Source organism: Gracilinanus agilis, unplaced genomic scaffold, assembly GCF_016433145.1.
Source record: "Gracilinanus agilis isolate LMUSP501 unplaced genomic scaffold, AgileGrace unplaced_scaffold41850, whole genome shotgun sequence".
Taxonomy (NCBI): Eukaryota; Metazoa; Chordata; class Mammalia; order Didelphimorphia; family Didelphidae; genus Gracilinanus; species Gracilinanus agilis.
Genome location: NW_025375634.1, coordinates 1 through 7,016, shown reverse-complemented (window position 1 = coordinate 7,016; position 7,016 = coordinate 1). Strand labels below are relative to the sequence as shown.

Below are 7,016 nucleotides of genomic sequence, written 5' to 3'. Positions count from 1 at the left end.
CTCCCCTTGGTTTATCCCCTCTGACTTTCTCAGTAGGGTTAGATAGAATTCTATATCCCATTGGATATAGCTACTCTTCCCTCTCAGGGTTAATTCCGTGGAGAGTAAGGTTTAAATATTACCTCTTAATGCTCTCTTCCTCTCCTTATAATAGTATTTATCCCCTCTCCTTCCCATGCCCTCTTTGCGTGGTATAGAATATCCTATTTTTCTTATTCATTCAAGTTTCTCTTGGTGCCATCATCTTAGATCATTTAGTCCTCCAACCTCTCCCTATGAATAATTCTTCTAATTACTATAATAGTGAATATTATAATAATGAATACAGTTCACTACAGAGAATTACACATAACATTTCTCCCTGTAGGAATATAAATAATTTGATCTTATTGAAGCCCTTAAATAGGCAAATTAAAAAATAAGAGTTTTCTTTCTTTCTTATTTACCTTTTCATGTTTCTCTTGGTTTTTCTGGTTGGATATCAAACTTTCCATTTAGTCCTGGTCTTTTCTGTGTAAATACTTGGAAATCTTCTCTTATTGAATGCCCAAACTTTCCCCTGGAAGTATATAGTCAGTTTTGATGGGTAGGTGATCCTTGGTTGTAGACCCAGTTCTCTTGCCTTTCTGAATATCATATTCCAAGCCTTGCAGTCTTTTAGTATGGAGGCTGCCAGATCCAATGTGATCCTGATTGGTGCTCCTTGATATCTGAATTGTCCCTTTCTGGCTTCTTGTAAAATTTTTCTTTTACTTGGAAGCTCTTGAATTTGACTGTTCTATTCCTGGGGGTTGTCTTTTGAGGGTTTTGTGCAGAGGGTGATCTATGGATCCTTTCAATGTCTATTTTTCCCTCTTGTTGAAGAACATCGGGGCAATTTTGTTGGATAATTTCTTGTAGTATGTAGTCTAAATTTCTGTTTCTGCTTTTTCAGGAAGACCAATGATTCTCAAATTGTCTCTTCTAGACCTGTTTTCTTGGTCTGTCAATTTCTCAGTGAGATATTTCATGTTTCCTTCTATTTTATCAGTCTTTTGACTTTGCTTTGTTTGTTCTTGCTGTCTTGAGATATCATTGGCTTCTATTTGCCCAATTCTGGTCTTTAGAGACTAGTTTTCTGCTATAATTTTTTGATTTTCCTTTCAATTTGGTCTATTCTGTTTTTCTTGTTTTCTTCCATAATTTGCTTATCATTTCGTTTGATTTATGGGCACCTTTCTTCAATTGGGAGTTTCTTTTAACCTGTTAATTTCCTTTTGAGCTATTTCCACTTTTCTTGCCAAATCTCTTCCATCTTTCTCATGATCTCAGATTTGAACTCTTCAAGAGCCTGTGACTAATTTTCATTTTGGGGGGGAAAGTTTGGATGTGATTACTTGTTTGTTCTCCTCTGCTGTTTGCTTTGTTGTCTGGATTTTTTTTTTTGTGCAAAAGTTGTTGAGTGTTAAAGATTTCTTCTTGATCTTTTTCTTTAGAGGTTCTTGTGCATGGCTTGCCATTATTATTAGATATTTTTCTTTCTCAGTTAGAAGTCTGGGTGAGGCAGATAGGTTTTCCCTATTGAGCTGTGGAGTAGTTTTCACCTGAATCACAGTGTCGTGAGGCCCTCTCAGCTTTATCCTTGCGCCCACAGTTGGTCTGCGTTCTTTAGGCTCCTAGTGTCTCAAGTCTAGCTGTTCTCAGGGTCAAGCCTCCTGGTGGTCCTCTTGCTTGCTCCTCTGTCCGAGGCTCCTTTAACAGTCTCAGGGCTCTGCTTCCACAGTCATGCACCCCTCTGCACTGGGTCCGCACCTGTGCTCAAGGTCTGTGTTCAAAGTCTGAGTTCTTTAGCCTTTTGGGGTCTTAAGTCTTGCTGCTCTCAGGTGCAGGCCCTGGTCATCCCAGGTAGCTGCCAAGAACTTAATGAATGCCCCAAACTTGCTCTAACTCTTGTGCGCTGGCTTTGGCATTGTAGGCGGTGTGTGTGTGTGTGTGGGGGGGGGGGGGGCGGGGTTGCTCAGCTCACGTTTTAGTGAGAGCTATTTCACCCCCTTATAGCATGGAAATGCCCTGATCCCATGTACCTTCAATGCTGTGCCCTATTGTGGGGTCCCTTCATTCATCTGGATTTGTTTTTATGTCCTCTCGAGGAGTCCTATTTGTGTGGGTTAGGAGAGGTTAAGCACACTGCTTCTACTCTGCCGCCATCTTAACCCAGAACTCCAAAATTCTTGTTTTAAGTATTGTCAAGCAAAACAAATATTCATATAGGTTGCATGCTTACTTCCTTATGGATCGTCTGGAATCCTGGTCAATTGTTGTGTTGAACAAAGGTCTTCAGTCTTCCCAAACAGCTCATTTTTTCATTGTTGATGATAGAGTATAAATCATTCAAGATAGAGAGCAATGTAGAGCCAGCAGAAGAATCTCATGTACCTTAGACATTTTCCCTTGTGGTGTGTTTCACCAGACTTTGAAGCCCTCAAAGATTCAGATCATTTTGTTGGGTGCCAGGGATACAGATCTAGAGCAATAGCCGCTGTCTTCAAAGAGCTTATGTTCTATTTGGAGAACCCAGCGTGCTTGTACACAGGTCATTAAAGGATAATGTGGGGAGGCAGTGCATGAGCTGAACCTTGAAGGAAAATAAGTATGCTGGAAAGGGAAGGTGAGGAATATGTACGTTCTAAGCACTGGAGCTGGGATGTTGGAGTTAAAAGAATAGGGAACTATTTCCTCTTTTTCATAACCGGTTTGGTTGAAACCCCATGCTGTCCATGCCCTCTGTTATAACTGGGTTTCTGGTCCTGGCCTACTCTGTCCTACTGCTTCCTCAGAACTGGCCGATAGGCTTCTGGATGTACAAAGCAAAAAATGGGCCAGGCAGTTGACTAGGAGTGTTTGGATTGATTACTGTGGACACTGCTCAGACTCCAAGCTTGGTGATGACAATAGGAGTCCTGAGAGCTGGATGAGTTAGGAGACTAGTACCTTAGTGCTAATACAGTTCCAGTCATGTCTCTTTCCTCATTGGTGAGATGAACAAGTTAGATGAGATGATCTCTGGCTTTTTCTGACTTCTCCTTGGATAGCAGTAAAGATTAGATATAAAAATTTGAAAAAGAAATTGTTAAGATGGATGAAATGTCTTTGGAGGTTTGAATGATTTTTTAAAAATTTTCTTTATTTTACTCCAGTAACAAATCTACACATTGTTTTTCCAAGGTTACATGATTCAACAATTCCACTGGGTTTTACATGTATTACTACTTTTCTGCCTATTTCCATATTTCCATATTGTTCATTTTTGTAATAGAGTAATCTCTTAAAACCAAAACTCCAAATCATATTCCCAAATAAGTGATAAATCATGTTTCTTCTACATTTCTACTCCAACAGTTCTTTCTCTAGCTGTGGATAAGCATTTTTTTTTTTAGGTCCCTCAGAATTGTCCTGGATCATTGTATTGTTGTTAGTAGCAAAGACAATCACATTTGATTATCCCACAGTGTTTCAGTTATTCTGTATAATGTTCTCCTGGTTCTATTTATTTCATTCCACAGCAGTTCATGTAGGTCCTTCCAGTTCTTATAGAAATCAACCATTTCATCATTCCTTATAGCACAGTAGTATTCATCACATCATATACCACAGTTTGTTCAGCCATTGAGGGACATCCCTTTAGTTTCCAATTCTTTGCCACCACAAAAAGAGCAGCTACAAATATTTTTGTACAATTAGATCCTTTCTCTCTCTCTCTCTTTTAAAACCCTTTGGGCATAATTCCAAATTGTCTTCCAGGATGGTTGGATCAATTCACAACTCCACCAACAGTGCATTAGTATCCCAATTTTGCCACATCCCCTCCAACATTATTTCCCTTTACTGTCATATTGGCCAATCTGCTAGGCGTAAGGTGGTATCTCAGAGTTTTGATTTGCATTTCTATAATCAAGAGGAATTTGGGACATTATTTCATGATTATTGATAGCTTTGATTTCTTCCTCTGAGAACTGCCTTTTCATAGCCCTTGACCATTGTCAATTTGGGAATAGCTTGGTTTCTTATAAATTTGACCTAGTTCTTTATATATTTGAGAAATGAGAACTTTATCACAGAGATTTGTTATAAATTTTCTCCTCAGTTTGTTCCTTCCCTTCTAATCTTGGTTGCATTGGTTTTGTTTGTACAAAAACCTTTTAATATAATATGATTGAAAATGTTCATTTTATATCTTGTGATGTTCTCTGTCTCTTGTTTGATCTTAAATTCTACCCTTCTCCATAGATCTGACAGATAAATTATTCTATGGTCACCTGAATAATTTATTTAATTGTTGCTTCCCCAGGATGATCCCCCTGGAGATGGAGACCTGCCATTTCAGCTCAGTTCTCAGTCTTCCACACCACATTCTCAGCTTACGGTGGATTTACCAGTACATATACTTCAGGTATGAGTATTTAGAACTTTTTTTTCCCCCAAATTAGATTAAAAGGTAACTGATTTACTACTCGTATCCATCATTACTTTTCAATTAAAATTAAAATGTCTGATAGCAAAGAGGCTTTGATGATCTTTCAAAAGATAAAAGGATTTTGCCCTGTTTTTTTATATGTCCTTTGTATTTTTTTTGGCAAGTGTCTTGAGTGTAAATACAAAGATTTTAAAATCTCTTAAATATTCTTTTCATATTTTTTTTTTTACAAATGGTGCTCTTCCCTGCAGTTTTCATGATCTTGTTCTAATATAAAGCATTGAATTGACCAGAAATAGCCACTTTTAACAGAAGGGAAGCAATTTAATTTTAATTTGCTCAATCATTGGCTCAGTTGGGAAAACTCCAAATGAATTATGTGTATGTAAATGATCAATGATATATTTCCTTAAGTATAATATAATTAGTTTCTAACAAATGATTATTTTTCACATTTAAAAAATCCAAGTAGGTCTTTAACTCCAAAATTCTCATTTCTGTTTCTTGCTGCCTTCATATTAGTTAGGTTGTTGCATTTTATTAGCAGAAAAAACAATAGAAACTCCATATTAAGACCTGAATCTCAGAGTATAATGAAGTGTCGTGGAGCTGCCCTGAGCCTTCCCTTTTCCATTTAAGTTGAACATTCCTTAGGAATTCCAACCCTTCTGGTTCTTTTTTTCTTTTTTTAATTTAGAATATTTTTCCATGGTTACGTGATGATGATTTTCCCCTCCCCCTCGGAGCTGACGAACAATTCCATTGGATTATAGTGTATCATAGTTCAGTTTATTTCCATGTTACTCATATCTGCAGCCCATGTTGGCATTCACTCTCTTGATTCCACAGGAGCCGCCCGCTTCCACGGAGGATGACGCCGCTTCTGAAAATTCACAGTTCACCGGCAGCACCATCAACCTGCAGGACCTGGAATGAGGCTGTTCCTGCTGCTTGGCGGGGAGGATGCAAAGAGTGCAATCATGCTATGGAAAGTGGAAAAGACGTTTCCAGAGCTTAATTTAATTTAATTTTTTTTAATGTGAAAAAATGGGAGCCAACGGAACTCGTTTCGTTCTTCCCCGCGGAGAGTTTCTTTAAAGGACTCCTTGACTTATCGATGAAGACTGTTTGCCTCCCGCTGGGACTGTTAGGAAAAGGCCTCCGCGGGGGCTGCCTGCAGGAAGCTGCCTTGCCGGAGAGAGCGCCTGCGCAAAAGCGAGCACTTCGGGCCGACCCCCCTTCCCCCGCCTGGCGCCCCCAGCCAGTCACCTGCCGCCTGAACGCCGGAGAGCCCCAGGGAAGAAGGCGGGAGACGTTCTGGAGCGAGAGCAGGCAAATGGCGGGCCGTGTGGGCCAACCCCCTACTGGGAGGAGGAAGCAGGCTGAGGGAGGTTTGGGCCTTGCTTGGGAATTGTAAGGCTAGTGCCCAGGCAGGATTTGAACCTGTGTCTTCCCGATTCCAAGTCCAGCCTACTCTCCACTAGGCTGCACGCCTGTGTTTTGCTGTTGATAGAGACAGCCGTGCAGTCCTACAGAAGGGAGTGGGTGAGCCCAGATGTTGCAGCATTACGAATCAGAGGGCAGGCTCTGGAGGGCTGCGTGGAGGGGGGGGAGGTGGTGATGGGCCCGCTCCGAGGCCTCAGGAGATGGGTGCTTCGGTGGGCTGAGAGGAGGAAGGGAGAGTGTGCTTGTGGCCATCCTGGTTCCGTGCCCCACACAAAACTCGGGCCATACCGTTAACCTTTTAAAAACGTACGTTCTGCATTTGCGTATTTACATGTATCGGTCCCTCGACGACGGTTTCCAAAGTGTGTACTGAATGCCTATAAAATGATGTCCGGGACTGGCGGCGGCTCGTGTACGTTTGCTCGCGGAGATGCGCTCTGTGTGAGCTGCATGAACAGGTCTTTTAGCGTCTGCCCCCTTGCACATATTTATTGTTCTTTATAGTTCTGGAGTTCACACAGGGTCGTTCAGCAATGCTTTTTTTTCTTGTGCCTTTGGAAGTCTGCGCGTGTGTAAAGATGCCCTTTTGTTTCCGGGACCCCACAGGAATACAGAGGCTCCTGCCCTGCATTTCTTGACTTGTTAGACTTTTGCTCCAAGGAGCAATTCCAGCAAACCACTGCGACCCCGTCCGGCCTGCCCTCGGCGCTCCCCGGGGCCCCTCGGAGCCAGCTGGAGGGGGAGGGGGAGAGGTGGCTGGCCCCTGGGTGCCGAGTCACTCTTCTACATAGAACTGCATGTCACCTCCCCGGCCGCCGGCCCACTCGGCCAGGCCCCGCCCCCTCCCCTCCTGGAGCCCCTCCCCCCGGGAGGTGTGTGGCTGTGACGCACATCCCACGTGTGTCCCTAACCCAGGAGCACTCGGGCTTCTCTGGGCTTTGAGGTTCATTGCTGGCAATGGACGAGATCCCGAATGCAGATGAATTAATAAAGCTTTTTTTATGGTCTTACCCTGGCAGTTTTAAATGACTCGGGACGAGGAACCGTGACGGTTGGGGGCTGAACATGTGTTTGGCCCAAATCGAGATGACGCCGACCATTCCCTGAGCCTTCGTAC

The 7,016-nt window shown here is 42.4% G+C and overlaps 1 long non-coding RNA gene across 1 annotated transcript; it reads left to right on the top strand.

The window, feature by feature from the left end:
- Positions 1–4,246: 4,246 nt before the first annotated feature.
- On the top strand, positions 4,247–6,909 carry LOC123255257. The gene is made up of 2 exons (XR_006506751.1): positions 4,247–4,429; positions 5,303–6,909. It is a non-coding gene; the product is annotated as an uncharacterized LOC123255257 (long non-coding RNA).
- Positions 6,910–7,016: the final 107 nt, after the last annotated feature.